The sequence below is a fragment of the Bufo gargarizans genome, chromosome 6, assembly GCF_014858855.1.
Source record: "Bufo gargarizans isolate SCDJY-AF-19 chromosome 6, ASM1485885v1, whole genome shotgun sequence".
NCBI classification, from domain to species: domain Eukaryota; kingdom Metazoa; phylum Chordata; class Amphibia; order Anura; family Bufonidae; genus Bufo; species Bufo gargarizans.
The window spans coordinates 116,904,508-116,925,544 of record NC_058085.1 but is presented as its reverse complement, the minus strand read 5'-3'; positions in this window follow the sequence as shown (position 1 = coordinate 116,925,544).

Sequence of the window (21,037 nt, the reverse complement as noted above, 5' to 3'; positions counted from 1 at the left end):
GGCCAAGAAATATCTCAAGACTGATTTTTCTAAGGTTTTATGGACTGATAAAATGAGAGTGAGTCTTGATGGGCCAGATGGATGGGCCCGTGGCTGGATTGGTAAAGGGCAGAGAGCTCCAGTCCGACTCAGACGCCAGCAAGGTGGAGGTGGAGTACTGGTTTGGGCTGGTATCATCAAAGGTGAGCTTGTGGGGCCTTTTCGGGTTGAGGATGGAGTCAAGCTCAACTCCCAGTCCTACTGTCAGTTTCTGGAAGACACCTTCTTCAAGCAATGGTACAGGAAGAAGTCTGCATCCTTCAAGAAAAACATGATTTTCATGCAGGACAATGCTCCATCACACACGTCCAAGTACTCCACAGCGTGGCTGGCAAGAAAGGGTATAAAAGAAGAAAATCTAATGACATGGCCTCCTTGTTCACCTGATCTGAACCCCATTGAGAACCTGTGGTCCATCATCAAATGTGAGATTTACAAGGAGGGAAAACAGTACACCTCTCTGAACAGTGTCTGGGAGGCTGTGGTTGCTGCTGCACGCAATGTTGATAGTGAACAGATCAAAACACTGACAGAATCCATGGATGGCAGGCTTTTGAGTGTCCTTGCAAAGAAAGGTGGCTATATTGGTCACTGATTTGTTTTTGTTTTGTTTTTGAATGTCAGAAATGTATATTTGTGAATGTTGAGATGTTATATTGGTTTCACTGGTAAAAATAAATAATTGAAATGGGTATATATTTGTTTTTTGTTAAGTTGCCTAATAATTATGCACAGTAATAGTCACCTGCACACACAGATATCCCCCTAAAATAGCTAAAACTAAAACCAAACTAAAAACTACTTCCAAAAATATTCAGCTTTGATATTAATGAGTTTTTGGGGTTCATTGAGAACATGGTTGTTGTTCAATAATAAAATGAATCCTCAAAAATACAACTTTATACAACTTGCCTAATAATTCTGCACTCCCTGTATATATATATATATATATATATATTAATAATATATATACACAGTACAGACCAAAAGTTTGGACACACCTTCTCATTCAAAGAGTTTTCTTTAGTTTCATGACTATGAAAATTGTAGATTCACACTGAAGGCATCAAAACTATGAATTAACACATGTGGAATTATATACCTAACAAAAAAGTGTGAAACAATTGAAAATATGTCATATTCTAGGTTCTTCAAAGTAGCCACCTTTTGCTTTGATTACTGCTTTGCACACTCTTGGCATTCTCTTGATGAGCTTCAAGAGGTAGTCACCTGAAATGGTTTTCACTTCACAGGTGTGCCCTGTCAGGTTTAATAAGTGGGATTTCTTGCCTTATAAATGGGGTTGGGACCATCAGTTGCGTTGTGGAGAAGTCAGGTGGATACACAGCTGATAGTCCTACTGAATAGACTGTTAGAATTTGTATTATGGCAAGAAAAAAGCAGCTAAGTAAAGAAAAACGAGTGGCCATCATTACTTTAAGAAATGAAGGTCAGTCAGTCCGAAAAATTGGGAAAACGTTGAAAGTGTCCCCAAGTGCAGTCACAAAAACCATCAAGCGCTACAAAGAAACTGGCTCACATGCGGACCGCCCTAGGAAAGGAAGACCAAGAGTCACCTCTGCTGCGGAGGATAAGTTCATCCGAGTCACTCAGATTAGAGACCAGGTCAATGCCACACAGAATTCTAGCAGCAGACACATCTCTAGAACCACTGTTAAGAGGAGACTGTGTGAATCAAGCCTTCATGGTAGAATATCTGCTAGGAAACCACTGCTAAGGACAGGCAACAAGCAGAAGAGACTTGTTTGGGCTAAAGAACACAAGGAATGGACATTAGACCAGTGGAAATTGTGGGATTTTACTAGTCTATGACGTAAAGTCATGATTTTATGAAAGACACGGAGGCGAGTATTGCTTTAACTTCCTTTACTGACAACCACAGCAGCAAAGAAAAAATGAAAGTATTAGCATATCGCCATGGTAACTGTCCCTCCCCACACAGTAGACCCTATATAATGTCCAACAGTCTTCACCACTTCCTCTTTCTTGGCGAATGCCACCTCCATCAACAACGACTCCTGGAACCCTCACGGAGACCTCAGGAAAAACTGGAAACCTCAAACGGAACACCGGAGAGAACACGACCGGAACCATCCTAGGAACCGAAGGTCAACCAAACGAGTCCTCCTGCAAACGGAACAGCCGAACTGGAAAGGTAAACAGACCACACAGGATCACCTGGAAGCGCCTCACCAGACAAGTCAACCTGCAAGAAAACAAAAGTGCATGAAAGGAAAATGCTCCGTACCAATGAACAAACGCCACCTGTAACTCGATCAAAAGTTATCAACATAAATCAGTCAAACGACACAGTATCAATTAAACAATCAATAATCAATAATCCAAGGGAGGGAAAACATCAAGGGAGGGCAATACTCGCCTCCGTGTCTTTCATAAAATCATGACTTTACGTCATAGACTAGTAAAATCCCACAATTTTATTTCAAGACACGGAGGCTTCATATTGCAAGTTCAAAGCTGCACAACCATTGAAGAAAAAACATGAGGAGCAGGACGAAAATAAAACTCTTTAAAAGTCGAAACCCGAGACCAGTCGGCGATCCTCATAATGTCCTCCAAGCGAGCACCCGACATCAACATAGAAGTAGAAGCAGCGCTTCTAGTGGAATGAGCGGTGAAAACAGAGGTATCAACCCCTGCCAACGACATACACCACTTGACCCAACGAGCCAAAGTGGGAGTAGCGACCGGAGAAAACGGACGCCGGTAAGAGAGAAACAACTGATAACTCTCAGACGACCTATGGCCAGAGGTACGAGTCTCATACTCCCGGAGGCAAGCTACCGGACAAAGGTTAGGAACGGAAGGGAAACTGGGATAAGACACAGAGCGGATGTGGGTCTTGGTACGGCGGGAAATATTGAAAGTAACCCCCTCCGGGTAAAAAGACCGAGCATCGACATCCAATGCCCTGACATCAGAAACCCTCTTGCAAGAAATCAGGCAAAGGAGGGTAACCAACTTGGCAGAAAGTTGGCGAAGAGAAAGCTGAGAGTTAGATGGCCAGGCAGCGAAAAAATCCAACACCAGGGAAACATCCCAGGTGGAAGAAAACCGCGGCCGTGGAGGGCGCGATAAACGGGAACCCTTGAGAAGGCGACAAACCAGAGGGTGTTGCCCGGCAGGCCGACCCTCGAAGCCCAGATGGAAAGAAGAAATCGCAGACCGATAAAGGTTGATGGTCCGGTAAGCCTTACCTTCCTCGAACAAAGAAGTCAAAAACTCTACCATGTCAGAGACAGGGGCTGAGCGGGGATCCACACTCCGTGTGACGCACCAACCAGTCCATGCTCGCCAGGCCGCTCTATAGGCCCTTCTGGTGCCAGGAGCCCACGACTGCTCCAAGAGTCTTCTAGCAGCGTCCGAAAGCTCCTCGCTCTGTCCGAAACGCCTGATATCCTGCAAGCCAGTAGACGGAGGCAGCCGTCCAGTAACAGTGGATGTTGTGCGCCTGCGGAGTCCAAAAGAAGGTCCGGAAAATCCGGCAGAAACAACGGCGGCAGGATGAGAAGGTCCATCAGGTGAGGGAACCATGACTGGGAGGTCCAGAACGGCACAACCAACACCAACTCCGCCTGTTGCCAACGGACCTGAGTCAGGACCCGAGGGATCATCGCGAATGGCGGAAACGCGTAGAGTAGCTGCCCGTGCCAATCCTGCAGGAACGCGTCCACGGCCTCTGCGTCTGGATCCGGACGCCAGCTGAAGAAACGCGGCAACTGGGAGTTCAGCCGTGACGCAAACAGGTCTATACAGAACGGACCCCAGAGGGATGAGATATGAGAGAACACCCGACCATCCAACCTCCAATTGCTGCCATCCCTGAGATATCGAGAGCTCCAGTCCGCTTGGACGTTCTGAAGACCGGGGAGATACTCCGCCACCACCGTCACCTGTTGATTGAGACAAAAGGACCAGAACTCCTTGGCCAAATGTGATAACATGCTCGAATGCGTACCGCCCATGGAGTTGACATACCGGACAGCCGACACGTTGTCCATGCGAAGGCGAATGCAGGCGCTGGCACTGTGCTTGGCAAAACTGCGGACAGCAAAAGATCCGGCCAGGAGTTCCAGGGCGTTGATATGGAGTGAGGCCTCCTCCTGAGACCAAGGACCTCCAGTGGAAATGCCGTCGCAGTGGGCCCCCCACCCGAGAAGGCTGGCGTCGGAGTCGATGGTGAAATCCGGACGAGGACCGCAGATCGCTTTCCCATTCCATGCCTGAAGGTTCGCAATCCACCAGCGCAGCTCGTCCCGCGTCTCGGGATCCAGAGAGATCGAATCCGCGTACGAAGCCCCGGTCTGTAGGTGCGCATGCTTCAAACGCTGAAGGGCCCTGTAATGGAGAGGAGCCGGGAACACCGCCTGGATGGATGAGGAGAGGAGTCCTATGATCCGCGCCAGGTGACGAAGAGTAATCTGTTGGGCAGCCAGCGTCTTGCGTAGCTCCTTGCGTATGTCTCGGACCTTCGCCAGAGGCAGGCTGAGGGTTTCCATGACGGAGTCCACCGAAAACCCGAGGAACTCCATAACTCTGGACGGTTCCAGGGATGACTTCTCGTGGTTGATGAGGAAACCCAGACGGGATAAAAGATTCATAGTCACCTGCAACTGCGAGCGGAGGACAGCGGGGTCCTGGGCCATAAGAAGGAGGTCGTCCAGGTAGATGACTAACCGGATTCCGCGACTGCGGAGCCAAGCCACCACGGGGCGCATGACCTTGGTGAAACACCAGGGGGCCGAAGACAAACCGAAGGGAAGGCAGGTGAAACGCCAAACCCGACCTTTCCACAGGAAACGGAGGAGATCCCTGGATGTCCTCTCGACCGGGACCGTGAGGTAGGCATCCTTCAAGTCCAACTTCACCATCCAATCCCCCTGAAGGAGGAGGTCCCTGAGTAGATGAATCCCCTCCATCTTGAAGTGCCTGTAACGTACAAACCTGTTTAGCGGTTTGAGATTTATGACGGGGCGCATCTGCCCCCCTTTCTTTCGCACCAAGAAAATACTGCTGAGCAGACCTACCGAAGGGCAAGGCACCAACTCGATTGCGTCCTTGAGATAAAGGTCCGAGAGCTCCTTGTCTATGGCAAGAGCCGCTGGACCTGACGTAGGGATATGAGGGGGAGCAGGGAGATGATAAGGGGGCTGAACCAGTTCTATCTGGAAACCCTGGATAGTCGCTAACACCCAGCTGTCCGACGTGATCGATTCCCAGGCACGAGAAAAAAGTCGGAGTCTGCCCCCTACACGAACTGGAGAAGAAAACAGACGAGGAACACTTACCAAGGGGCCGACGGAAACCGGAACTTCCTCTGAACGGTCTTCGGGTAGGAGCACCTCGGTACGGGAAGAAGCTCTGTGAAGGCCTTGAGTCCTGGAAGGAGGATCTTTGAGCAAAAGGTCTCTGACCATAGGAGCCTCTGCCCGAGCCTCGGGCATGGAAGGAGGAGCGGCCGGCAGAACGGCCCCTGAAATTGCCGGCCCTAGAGGAAAAACGGCCCTGGAACACCTTCCTCATGGAAGACTGAGCCTTGTCAAGGGCTGTAAAGGCTCCAACAAATTTTCCCATGTCCTTAATAAAAGAGTCACCAAACAGGAGACCCTGAGCTCCACTACCAGCCTCGGTGAGGGACAAGTTCACCAACTTGGGCTCAATTTTGAACAAAATAGCCTTACGGCGTTCAATAGACAGGGAACTGTTGACGTTTCCCGCTATACAGATGGCCCTCTGGATCCACCCACGGAGATCCTCCGGATCCACAGAGGTGTTAGACTCCCTGGCTATCTCTGCCATGTCAAAAATCTTGGCCAATGGGCCGAAAATATCCAGGAGTTTGTCCTGGCAAGCCTTCAAGGCCGATTCAAGGCCCTTCCTGGGGTTCCACCCCGACTTGGCTAAAAATTGGACCATTTTCGGGTCCACTGACGGGGTCTCACACACCTTATTCGCCACGATGGGTCTGGGGCATTCTGCCTTCATCTTATTTCGTGCCTCTTTTGATAGAGGGCAACGCACCCGAGCCTCCAGGTATTGTGCCACATGGTCCAGAGGCAACCATTCTGAAGACCTAGGGTGGTGGAGGTGGTCGGGGTCAAACAGTGGGTCCCCAAGGGGGTCAGTCAGGACGCCCGAAGGACCCTGTATAGCGTCCGAAGACGACGTGCCCAGAGGTGCGGGGAAATCCATGTCCTCAAATCTCACCTCCTCATCAGAGCCGACATCAGAGTCGATCTCATTTTCAGGGTGCGTTCTCGCACACTTCCAACTCCGCGCCCGTTCTGCCCGGCGGGATGAGGCTCTTTTGCGCGATAACGCGCTCTCTTGGGTGGCATTGGTCTCACCAGTCAAAGTGGTTCTGGAGGTGTGAGGAACAGGTAAGTCAGCCTGTAATGTGTCATTAGAGACACCAGGACGTGCTGCGAGGGCATCAGAAATGGACCTGGTCAGGGTACTGGTAACGGTCCCCATAGCAGCCATAATGGCTTCAGACACTGACCGCTGAAAGGCTTCTGCGGAGAATGAGGACTCAGCGGGTGTAAGAGCAGGAGGAGAGACATGTGCGTCTCTCTCTGAATCCAGGGGGTGCTCAGATTGAGACATGATCGCTGCAGTAATCGGCACAATCCCAGGGAAGAAATGTTAGTGGGCTAATATGTGGGCCACTCAGGAGGGCTGCGCTAACTACAGCAGCCTAAACGCTAATGGCACACAGAGGGTAGTCACCCAGCAGTGTGCAAGGAGCAGCGCGAAAAAACCGGCAGCCGAGGGCGGAAGTAGGCGTGGCTAGCACAAACGGAAGCAACAGCACTAGGGGAAAAGGAAAAAAGACCACAAGAAAATGGCCGCCGCGAGATCCCGAGCCGAAATCTCGCGGGAATACGGCTCCAGCACTAGACGCCGGCTGGAGGCCGAGGAAGATGGCGGTAAGCAAGGGAACGAACCGGACCCCACCAGAGCAAGAGAGGGGAACGGGGACACGTGCGATCACGCAGGGGGAAAGGCGATAAGAGGGTAAGCCAAAAACGGCCCCCGATCCCGCCCCCGGAATGGAGACAGGAGCGGGAGGCACAGGGGAAGGTCAGGGGCGACCGCAGGAAAAAACCTGTGGAATAAAACCTAAAGGGAAAAACGGAATAGCACAAACAGAAAGACTAAATAGGAAACAAATTACCCCTGTGACAACACGAATATTAACTCAAACAGAGAACACAAAATGGAATTACAACAACTAAACAATGCTGCAAGATCAGTTAGGGTACTTAGCTTGTGGCAGCAGCAAAGAAAGAGGAAGTGGTGAAGACTGTTGGACATTATATAGGGTCTACTGTGTGGGGAGGGACAGTTACCATGGCGATATGCTAATACTTTCATTTTTTCTTTGCTGCTGTGGTTGTCAGTAAAGGAAGTTAAAGCAATATGAAGCCTCCGTGTCTTGAAATAAAATCTGTGCTTTGGTCTGATGAGTCCAAATTTGAGATCTTTGGTTCCAACCACCGTGTCTTTGTGCGACGCAGAAAAGGTGAACGGATGGACTCTACATGCCTGGTTCCCACAGCGAAGCATGGAGGAGGAGGTGTGATGGTGTGGGGGTGCTTTGCTGGTGACTAGTGTTGAGCGCGAATATTCGAATTGCGAATATTTTTCTCGAATATCGCGATTTCGAGATTTCGCGAATATTTTGAATATAGTGCTATATATTCGCGAAATCGAATATTCGTTTTTTTTTTTTGTTTTTTTTTATTTAAATGCTCCATTCAGTGCCTGTTGTCGTGCTCACGGAGCGTCCCCATCACCATGGGGACGCTCCATAGACTATAATGTACTGTCGGATTAGAGAATTACGTTGAAATCAACATTAGATTATTTCGTGTTATATTATTCGCATCGCGATGCGAATAATATAACACGAAATAATCGCATGTTGATTTCTACTTGGTACTGCTATAGTTCATATTCGGCGAATATGGAATATAGCAGTACTATACTTCGAGTTATATTCATCGCATGGCAATTTCAACTGATGGACTATGGCAGTACAAAGTAGAAATCAACATGCGATTATTTTGTGTTATATTATTCGCATCGCAATTTCAGCTTAGCACTACTATGTTCCATATATGTGTATTTTACGAAATCTCGTACTATTGCTCTAACTTCGTCTTTTCGAATATTCATAATATTCTAAAAGACGAAGTTAGAGCAATATTACGAAATTTCGTAAAATACCCATATATATTGTAATTTAGCTAATATAGTGCTATAATAATTTTTTTTTCTTTAATTTTTTCTTCCCTCTTCTGAACTTAAGTTTTGTAAAATATGTACACTGTTAAAAAAATTAAAATAGCAGTATATTAGCTAAATTACAATATATATGTGTATTTTACGAAATTTCGTAATATTGCTCTAACTTCGTATTTTAGAATATGACGAATATTCTAAAAGACGAAGTTAGAGCAATAGTACGAAATTTCGCAAAATACACATATATGGAATATAGCAATGCGAAGCTGAAATTGCGATGCGAATAATATAACACGAAATAATCGCATGTTGATTTCTACTTTGTACTGCCATAGTCCATCAGTTGAAATTGCCATGCGATGAATATAACTCGAAGTATAGTACTGCTATATTCCATATTCGCCGAATATGAACTATAGCAGTACAAAGTAGAAATCAACATGCGATTATTTTGTGTTATATTATTCGCATCGCGATTTCAGCTTAGCACTGCTATATTCCATATATGTGTATTTTGCGAAATTTCGTAATATTGCTCTAACTTCGTCTTTTAGAATATAACGAATATTCGAAAAGACGAAGTTAGAGCAATAGTACGAAATTTCGTAAAATACCATTGACTTATACTGTTATACTAGAAAAAAGATTTTTTTCGCAACATGCGATTAAATTAATCGCATATTATTCGCGAAAATTTTTATAATTACGAATATTCGATTTCGACGAATATGACACGAATATTCACTCGAATATTCGCGAAATATCGCGAAATCGAATATGGCACCTCCCGCTCATCACTACTGGTGACACTGTTGGGGATTTATTCAAAATTGAAGGCATACTGAACCAGCATGGCTACCACAGCATCTTGCAGCGGCATGCTATTCCATCCGGTTTGCGTTTAGTTGGACCATCATTTATTTTTCAACAGGACAATGACCCCAAACACACCTCCAGGCTGTGGAAGGGCTATTTTACCATGAAGGAGAGTGATGGGGTGCTGTGCCAGATGACCTGGCCTCCACAGTCACCGGACCTGAACCCAATTGAGATGGTTTGGGGTGAGCTGGACCGCAGAGTGAAGGCAAAAGGGCCAACAAGTGCTAAGCATCTCTGGGAACTCCTTCAAGACTGTTGGAAGACCATTTCAGGTGACTACCTCTTGAAGCTCATCAAGAGAATGCCAAGAGTGTGCAAAGCAGTAATCATAGCAAAAGGTGGCTACTTTGAAGAACCTAGAATATGACATTTTCAGTTGTTTCACACTTTTTTGTTATGTATATAATTCCACATGTGTTAAGTCATAGTTTTGATGCCTTCAGTGTGAATCTACAATTTTCATAGTCATAAAAATAAAGAAAACTCTTTGAATGAGAAGGTGTGTCCAAACTTTTGGTCTGTACTGTATATATATATATATATATACAGGGCCATCTTTAATATTGATTGGACCCTAAGCAAAAATTTACTTGGGCCCCCTGGATCCCGCCTTCCCACACCTTAGCAGGCAATCACGCCCTCCACCACAACACACACACAGAAAATCCACACATCTGGTAGAGTACAGTGAATGACTGTAAATACTTCCAGTTCTGAAGACTCCAGCGGCTCAGGATCGGTGTTCTGGGCAGCTGGGCTCAGGCTGGAAGTGGGCACCACTCTGCAGGAAGGAGACCGGGGCTCGGCTCACCTTAGTGTTACAGTGCATCCCAGCACCCCACAGTATGCAGTATAGCACCCTATAGTATACAGCACCACACAGTATGCAGTATAGCACCCCACACTATACAGTACCCCACAGTATATAGTAGAGTAGTATAGCAGCCCACAGTATACAGCACCCCACAGTATACAACACCTCACTGTATACAGCACCCCAAACTATACACGATACAGCCCCCCACACTATACAGTACAGCAGTATAGCACTCCACACTATACCGCACCCACAGTATACAGTACAGCAGTATAGCACTCCACAATACACAGCCCCCCACACTATACAGGCCCCCCACACTATACAGCCCCCCCCCACACTATACAACCCCCCTCCCCCACACTATACAGGCCCCCCACACTATACAGGCCCCCCACAGTATACAGACCCCCACACTATACAGGCCCCCACACAGTATACAGCCCCCCACACAGTATACAGACCCCACCCACAGTATACAGCCCACTACACAGTATAAGCCCCCCCCCCACAGTATACAGGCCCCCCCCACAGTATACAGGCCCCCACACAGTATACAACCCACCACACAGTATACAGGCCCCCACACAGTATACAGCCCCCCACACAGTATACAGCCCCCCCACACAGTATACAGCCCACCACACAGTATACAGCCCACCACACAGTATACAGCCCACCACAGTATACAGGCCCCCCACAGTATACAGCCTCACACAGTATATAGCCCACCACACAATATACAGTCCCACACAATATACAGCCCCCCACAGTATACAGGCCCCCACACAGTATACAGCCCACCACACAGTATACAGCCTACCACACAGTATACAGCCTGCCACACAGTATACAGCCCACCACACAATATACAGTCCCACACAATATACAGTCCCACACAATATACAGGCCCCCACACAGTATACAGCACCCCACTATACAGTAGTTTACAGTATATTAACATAACAGCCCCTGTCACCTTTTTCTGATGTAATCTTCACACAAAAAAGCTCCACAGTTAACTTCTGCAACACTCCTGCTAGGACCTGTGATTACCTCATAGCCATGTGACCAGTAATTGCTAGGTTAAAAGCTCGAATTATTTCAAATTGGTTTCTTGAACATGACAATGAGTTCCCTGTACTAAAATGGCCCCCACAGTCACCAGATCTCAACCCAATAAAGCATCTTTGGGATGTGGTGGAACGGGAGCTTCGTGCCCTGGATGTGCATCTCTCAAATCTCCATCAACTGCAAGATGCTATCCTATCAATATGGGCCAACATTTCTAAAGAATGCTGTCAGCACCTTGTTGAATCAATGCCACGTAGAATTAAGGCAGTTCTGAAGGCAAAAGGGGTCCAACACCGTATTAGTATGGTGTTCCTAATAATTCTTTAGGTTAGTGTATATATATAGTGGTGGAGGGCGTAATTGCCTGCTAGGGTGTGGGAAGGCGGGATCCAGGGGGCCCAAGTAAATTCTTGCCCAGGGTCCAATCAATATTAAAGACGGCCCTGCCCAAGCCGACCCACTACAAGCACGCTGTTAGTCCGCACGCGGCCCCCCCCCCCTCCATCCCTCCGGCAGCAGCGCAATTTATTCACCAGTCCGCCAGCTCACCAGTGCAGGGTCAGGGTGACAGGGTCCTGTAAGGCTAGTGCAAGGGCTGCCTGGGTAGCGGGATTAATGCAGGGGAGCAAGCGCCTGTGTGACTCCGTCTGCTGCCTAAGTTCTTTTAGAGCCTGTCTGCCCTCGGTGCCCGCTCTGGTAATATATTGTATATAATTTACAGTCCAGGAACAAAACTTGCAAAGGAACAATAGTTGTTGTGCTTTGTCCCTTTGCATACTTGTGGTTGTAGTGCGTTGTCCCTTTGCATAGTGGGGGTTGTAGTGCTTTGTCTCTTTGCATATTAGAGTCTGTAGAGTCTTGTAATGACATCACTCATTTTACTATAATATGTACGGTGAAACAAAAAAAAGTAATATTTGTGAATTCTGTCGTGTTTACAATTACATTATCAAAAAATTAATGGAGAACAAGGTAGGACTTCTAGAAAAGTAAGCTTCGTGGTACAAACATTTTTCGAAATTATGACAAGTGCCCTTTTTTTTTTTTTTTTTTTACTTAAGCCTCTGCCCTTCAAAATGTCTGTGCACGTCCCTGAATGTCAGGACTGAGACAACCTGTTTCTCCAAAAGAAAGGACGAACAGGAGTTTCCCTCAGCCCTTAATAGAAATGACAGGGAAATGCAACACACAAAATAACCCAAACAAAATACAAAAGGGAAAGAAAACACTTACCAGTAACTTCAAGTGGCTATGGCAGCACCAGGAACTCAACCAAGATCCACACACCAGCTATCCACAACTCAAACAGAAGCTATAAACCGCATAGCATAGTGGGAGAAACAACAATAAATACAGAAGGTAAATGACCATAATAGCTACACCTGGGGACAGAAGGTGTGGCGAGCACCAAAAACAACACAGACGTCATTTGATCCAAACAGAAAACATGTCAGATCAAACCACGTGTTGCCAGTCTCACCGATCTCCTGCCACCTGTCGCGGGAACGTCCATGACACCACCAGGATCATCTCCTATCGTATCTGTATCTGTATTTTTTGCTAAGTATTAAAACATTCTACAATACAGTGCATTACATTATTGCACCACCCTATGTCTTAGATAGTATTGAATTAACAGTAAAAAAACGGAACTGCTTCATGAAATATTGGAAATGGTTTGTCTATCATAGTACAAACTTCCTGCTAAATTTGAATGTGAGTGCCGTCTGTGATTTGTCGGTTCTGGTGTTTGGAAGGTGGTACTGCCTGTCTTGTTTGGTTAAGTGGATTACATTTAATTAAGACTTTGTTATCGTCAATCATGTCATAGGTCATCAGATTTTCTTATGCAAATAAATACAGTAGTTAACAAGGTGCTTATAGGTGTTATCCAACCATTAATGTAAAAAAATAAAAATTAGACATCATATAGTACATGCTAGGGCTGCACGATATGGGAATTTTGTGCGATTGCGATAAGGGCCCTAAAAATTGCGATAACGGTATGCGATGCAATATTTTAAGGGAATTGTGCTAGAGGTCTATTTGCTTGGATTTTCAAGGCAAAAGCACACACAAATTACTGATAATGCTGAAATGTAGTTATGCTTAACTCAAGAACTGAAATGCACAGTGTTTTTCAAAATAAAACATCTTTTACTAAATTAAATAACATATTTGCATTACTGCAAAAGTACAAAATACAAAACTTGCCATTTTCTTAATAGCACTGAACAGATAAATAAAATAGAATAAATAAAAGAACATTTGTTCATTAAAATAACGACTTGCCTCCAGCCCCTCCTCCCTCCCCATACTGTAACTGATGTATCGCCGGCCGCGCTGTGCAGCATAGCGGCCGGCGATACATCCGTGTCAACCACGTAAAAAGTCAACCATCGCTTTATAAGGCGCACTGCCATTTTCCCCCCACTTTCGGGGGGGAAAAAGTTTGTCTTATAAAGCGAAAAATATGGTAATATAATTGCAGCATTTTTGGGTCGGCCAATTGGCGATTGCGATATGGTTTTATTAATTGCGATTGCTTTGGCGATATATTGTGCAGGCCTAGTACATGCTAATCTCTAACAAAGCCTTGAACCAGCCCTGTATCTGGGTCTAGGCATCCCCTCACTGATTGCTACAATTGCTCTGCTAGATTTATTTCAAGCTGCCAGCTCAGTCCTCATGTCCTTTCTTAGGGGGCATGTCCTTTCTGCTGCAGCTCTCTCCCTGTAAGGGTTCAGTCACAGAAATGTATTTTTTATTCTCATCTGATCCCCATTTTTTGTGTGTTGGATATGCACTCATTCACTTCAATGGGGCCGCAAAAGATGCGCACAGCACACCGTGTGCTGTTCGCATCCGTATGTCCGTTCCGTGGCATCCGCAAAAATATAGATTATATCCTATTCTTGTCTGTATTATGGACTGTTCTAGTATGGCCCGGACGTTTTGTTCCGCAAAATGTGGAACGCACACGGCCAGTATCCATGTTTTGAGGATCCGCAATTTGTGGGCTACAAAACAGGTAACTGTCGTGTGCATATGAGCCCTAATTTAACCTCAAAGCGGGAGTAAATTTCGTTTTTTTTGCATGTGGTGGACTTTAACGCTGGGTTCACACCTGAGCGTTTTACAGCGCGTTCCTACGCGCTGTAAAACGCACAACAGGCAAGAACCAATGATTCCCTATGGGAATGGTTCTCACCTGGGCGTTTTACAGCGCGTACGATCGCGCTGTAAAACGCCCGACGCTCAAACAAGTGCTTGAGCTTTTTTTTGGGCGTTTGTCGCGCGTTCCCGCACATAGAAATTCGGGAACGCGCGACAATGTGTGCACCCCTGTCTCTGTATGCGCGATTGTAAACGCCCGTACAATCGCGCATACAGAGCGCTCGTTTCAGAACGCTCAGGTGTGAACCCAGCCTTAGGGTAAATGCACTCGATAAGGATTGCGTGCGGATTTTCCGTGCGGATCTTCATGTGGAAAATCCGCACTGTAGGTCATGCACATTGTATTCTATGAGAATTTGAAATTCTCATGCACACGATGCAGTTTTTTTTTTCTCCGAGGATTTTGACCTACGGTTATTTTTCCTGACCGGATTTTCTCCGTTCACTTCAATGGGGAGAGTAAAATCTGCATGCGGAAAATCCACATCAAATCCGCATGCAAATCCATACATAAATCCACACCAATTGATGTGGATTGACCACACGGATTTCCCTGTGAACACCAGCGGATTTCAGTGCGGATTGTCCTCACATAAATCCTAAAGGTGTGCATTTACCCTAACTGGCATATGAAATGTTAGCGTTTAGTAAGGGTACTTTCACATTAGCAGCAGTACTTTTAGTCCGGCTGCCTCTGGGGACGGAGTGGCAGTTCGGGGGCACACGTGATCTAGCGGCAGTCCGGGGGCACACGTGATCTAGCGGCAGTCCGGGGGCACACGTGATCTAGCGGCATGATGGTTCCGACAGAGTGTTTACCTGCCGGAGTCCCCTGCCGCTAGTGTGAAACTAGGCTAAATGTGCCCCATAGTGCCAGTTCTTGCGTTTAAGGTAATCTCTTACACACAAAAAAATGGCCAGTTCTGAAGTTTAAACAGCTCTCTGTAGTCTGTTTACAGATTTGACCAAAGAAATTACAAATTCCGTGTGCATAAAAATTCCCTTGTGTATATTATATTAGCTTTTGGTCTCAATGGGGGTCAAAGACTGGCGCTTTATGTCGGTCTTTGATATTCCCTGTGCCACTGGAGGATGCACATAATTTATGAGGAGACTCCAGCATCCTCTGGCGGTCCGTGTGCCTAGACTGAAATCTAGTCCAGCCCTTCCCACCCGCACCACACCCGTTTTTCAGAAAGTGGCGAGGACGTTGTAGAAACGCCACTTGCACTTAATTTTAGTTGCAATGCCATTCAAAAAGTGGCACACCGGGGGGTTGCGACTATTTTATGCCAGTTTCTGGCAAAGGAGGTTGTAATAAATGACTCCCAATATCTTATTCTGATTTGTTATAACCTGTTTTTTCTTGAGTCTTCAGAATTTTCATTTGGATGCTATGCCAGGATCCAGATATTCTCCTGTGATGTTCTTCATATACTTCCTCTAGGGAGACCTTTCACGTCATGGTTGTATCTTCCTGAATAAACACTATGCTTGTGTACTGCATGTTGCAATAGTAGTGCCAATTGGCATCACAACATGTAAGCAGAAGCTCTAGAGACAGATATCTGGTAGATATTACTACAGTAACATGTTATCTGGACTATGAAAGCTGTTCAATCCTCATTATTTAGAGAAATGACCTTCCCTGATGTATAATAGACCTACGATGTCAAATACTGTAAATTCAACATCCAAAAACCAATACATGTCATACTGTATACAGAAAACTGAAAATCTTACATAAACGCATCACATAAACTCCAAAAAGACTTGTATCCATATCACATGACACAAGCAAGCATAGCCTCATCTTGCAGTGCCCCACACATGGTACCATGCTATATGCTGCTCCATCAATATCTAGAGTAACTTAAAGGTGAAGTAACAGGTAAAGAACATAATTGCACATCACACAGCAGACTCATGCCCACGAACGTAAGGGCTCCATGCCCATGCTGCGGACCGCATATGGCGGTTCCGCAACACACAGGTCACCAGCCATGTGCATGGATCATGTGACGAACGTAGTTCCTCACAGAACAAGACAGAAGGAGATGCCGGCTGCGCGAACAAGTGGATTAAGGTGAGTTAATTTTTATTTAATTTTTAAACCCTCCAGCGCTATTGTACTAAGCATTCTGTATTCAGAATGCTATTATTTTCCCTTATAACCATGTTATAAGGGAAAACAATAATGATCGGGTCTCCATCCCGATCGTCTCCTAGCAACCGTGCGTGAAAATCGCACCGCATCCGCACTTGCTTGCGGATGCTTGTGATTTTCACGCAGCCCCATTCACTTCTATGGGGCCTGCGTTGCGTGGAAAACGCACAAAGAGGAGCATGCTGCAATTTTTTACGCAACGCACAAGTGATGCGTGAAAATCACCTGCTCATGTGCACAGCCCCATAGAAATGAATGGGTCCGGATTCAGTGCGGATGCAATGCGTTCAACTCACACATTGCACCCGCACGGAAAACTCGCCCGTGTGAAAGGGGCCTAAGGGCTCATGCACACGACAGTATTTTGCGTTCCTGTCTAGGGCCGTATTTTAATTCCGTATACGGAACCATTCATTTCAATGGGTTTGCGAAAGATGCGAACAGCACTCTGTGTGCTGTCTGCCTCCGTTGCTCCGTTCCGTGACCCCGAAAAAATTATGAGACATGTCCTATTCCTGTCCGTTTTGCGGACAAGAATAGGCATCTCTATAATGGGCCTCCTGTTCCGTTCCGCAAATTGCGGAAGGCACACGGGCGGCATCCGTTTTTTGCGGATCCACAATTTGCAGACCGCAATAAACGGCATGGTCATGTGCATGAGCCCTAAGGCTTCTTCCACACATACATTTTCTCTGGCACTTTTATACCACTTATGTCTTTTTTTTTTTCAACCATATTAACTATGTAACTATGTAAAAGAAACAATGCAAACCACTTGCGTTTTTTCCATACTTGCATCCTTTTTTTTTTTTTTTTACATTTTTTGTGATAACCAGTTTGAATGACTTTTTTTCAAGGAATAAAAAACTGCCTGAAAAAACACTTTGATTCAACATGCTGCATTAAAAAACAAAAAAACAAAACAAACTCCAGAGACACCAAAACACCACCAAATAGCACGATCCTATCCTGAACAGCCGGCAGCCATAACAATTGTTACATAGCTGGATGTGTCTGGTTATATTTTATTTTAACCTAAATCATTCATCTATTTGGCTAGGCGTCATGCACACAATCCTATGTATTTTGCGTTTCGCAAAATGTGGATCCGCAATATACGGATGATGTCCGTCTGATGTCCATGTTGCATCTGTTTTTTGTGGACCCATTGACTTCAATGGCCCGTGGTTCGCCTCTTGCGGCCAAGGATAGGACATGTTGTATCGTTTGTGGAACACATCATCCATGTGCTTTCTGCATCTGTATGTCCTATACATGGCTGCAAAATGTGGACCACAACCCATTGAAGTGAATGGGTCCTCAAAAAAAGCGGATGCAACACTGACATCATCTGTATTTTGCGGAACAGTGTTTTGCAGACTGCAAAATACATACTTTTGTGTGCATGAGGCCTTAGTAAGAGATAAGGGCTTTCTTGTTGTTTTCATAGACTTTAGCGGTCTTTTACTCAGATATACGCGTAAATTGGGGCTCAAAGGTTATTTTCAAATTTTCCCGCTCACGCCAGGTCTAACAACGGGGTGTGCTGTGGGCAGGAACGGGTCAGTTGGCCCGTCTACGCCTGTTTTAGCAAGGAATCTGGCTTACATTTAGGCCTGCGGTGGATGCACCGAAGTTATATAGAGGCCGGCGCCTCAACATAGCTTCATCGGATCCACCACCAACACAAGGGGTTATTAAGACCGGTATCTATGATCCTCTATTGTTCTGACCTTCAAGGCTCTAGTTCACAAAAGTCACCAGCAGATGGCAGCAGCTGCTTACTACAAGATGGATCTGGTCCTAACATAAGATACACCATTCTAGAATCCAACGTCTCCCAAGCACCACATCTGGTCAAGATTAGTGATGAGCGGCAGGGGCAATATTCAAATTCGCGATATTTCGCAAATATGAGGTAGAATATTCGTCATATAATTCGCGAATTTGCGATTATTTTCTTGATCGCGAAAAATCGGCAATGTAATATTCGCGTAAAGCGTGCGAAATACAGGCGTGGGTCACTGTTGCTACATTTTTCAAGCTGCTAGAAGTTTCCTGAGACTGGAGAAAATGGTTGGCACGGCAGAACATTACAATAGCTTTATATGCAGATAGAGTGCTCCAATATATTCGCGATTGCGCAAATCGGCAATTAATGATGCGCATATTTCTGTGCAATACGTGCAACTTCACATTTTAGCAGGTCTGACTACATATTACTGATTGGTGCACTAAGTATATTGTTGTGAACTTGTGACATCACAGCACTATGTCTGTAGCATGTATGTATGGACAGCAGAACACTATATAACTATCTCCCACTATCTGTATTATATATATAAGCTATCTAACTATCTAATGTAATGACACAGCGAAGCACAGAGCACAGCAATAACACTGTCTCTCTCAGAACTCCATAAAACTACAGAAAATGGCTGCTGGGGAGGCTCTTATATAGTAAGGGGTAGGCAGGTTTCCTATTGGTTGCTAGGGATGTTGCTAAGCTCAGACAAAGACATTGCAGCCTTCTCATTGGCCCACAAGCAAGAAGGGAGGTCACTGATAAAAAAAAAAACTAGAATATTCGAAATAACGAATATATCACTATATTCTAAATATTCGCGAATTCTCAAAGTGCCGATATTCGCGATTAATATTTGCTATTGGAATATTCGCTCACTACTCAAGATGCCGCATGTTTTCTACACGGGAGGCAGGGTGTTTGAGCAGGTGCAGTGGCTAAAAGTTACCCCTCTCCCCAGACTATACTGCCATACAGAATCACCCACACAATCTGTATATACCACCATTCTTTGGACTGCGTTATTTAGCATAAGAAAGGCAATCAGCCATATTGATTTACTAGGCCCCAGGAAAAGCTCATCCTGTTATTAACATCTTTTCCAGGTATAGATTTCTTTCTCGACGCTGTTATTCCTACCGTGTGACATTAAGGCATCTGTTGAAAACACAATGTGCGGAGGATACCAGGCAGCGTTCACATGTCTGATGATTAAAGCTTTGTGAGGATTGTAGGTTTCCATGGCAACCACCTCACAATTGCGTACTGCGTTTTAGGCAACAAAACTAGAAGCAGGTGACTTGGAGGAGAATTCCAGGCTGGCATGTGATGATAAAGTGCATGGAGAATGCCACCGTGATTTCACAATGCCTCTCCTATCCCACTGCCGATAGAGCCATCCTACCTAATTGCTAAATTTCACAATGCACAGTCTGCAAGGTGGTTCTGATCCTGATCCAGGGCTGCACTGTAGGTCCTCATGGACAATGGTCTAGAGAGACGGCTTGTGATAAGAAGGCATTTTATCACGACGAAATACAGAATATAAGACTGGCCACAATATTTGATTGGTGGTGGTCCGAGACTCCGACTACTGCCATGGTACGGCGATCAGCTAAATATGGGGTCTGCAGGGTCCAGTTTACCCAGTTATGGCACTGCCGTTCACTTGACTGGGGGTGAGCTGTTATACCAGACACAGTCTCTAATAAAGAAGGAGGTGCAGAGCTGATGGGTAGGGGTGCTGGAGCTGGACCTTCAATGATTCAAAGGCCCCTTTCACACAAGCGAGTATTCCGTGCGGATGCGATGCGTGAGTTGAACGCATTGCACTCGCACTGAATACCAACCCATTCATTTCTATGGGACTGTGCGCACGAGCTGTGATTTTCACGCATCACTTGTGCGTTGCGTGAAAATCGCAGCATGCTCCTCTTTGTGCATGATTCACGCAACGCAGGCCCCATAGAAGTGAATGGGGTTTCGTGAAAATCGCAAGCATCCGCAAGCAAGTGCGGATGCGGTTTGATTTTCCCGCACGGTTGCTAGGAGACGATCGGGATGGAGACCCGATCATTATTATTATAGCGCTGGAGGGGTTAAAAAAAAATAATAATAATTTAACTCACCTTAGTCCACTTGATCGCGCTGCCCGGCATGTCTGTCTCCTTTGCTGAACAGGACCAGTGGTGACGTCACTCCGGTCATCACATGTTCCATCACATGATCTTTTACCATGGTGATGGATCATGTGATGGATCATGTGATGACTGCCCGGAGTGACGTCACCACAGGTCCTGTTCCTGGAATGAATGCTCACCACAGGTCCTGTTCAGCAAAGGAGACAGAAGAGATGCCGGCTGCGTGATCAAGTGGACTAAGGTGAGTTAAATTATTATTATTATTTTTTAACCCCTCCAGCACTATTTTACTATGCATTCTATATTCAGAATTTCTATTATTTTCCCTTATAACCATGTTATAAGGGAAAATAATACAATCTACAGAACACCGATCCCAAGCCTAGACTTCTGTGAAGAAGTTCGGGTTTGGGTACCAAACATGCGCGATTTTTCTCATGCGAGTGCAAAACGCATTACAATGTTTTGCACTCGCGCGGAAAAATCCTGGGTGTTCCCGCACCGCACCAGCACATTTTCCCGCAACGCTCGTCTGAAAGAGGCCAAAGGGTTTTCCAAAACTTTAATACTGATGACCTATCCTTTTTTTCACGGTTTTCTGATTTCACCAATTCAATTCAAAATCTGAAGTAGTTAGCACAAGGTTT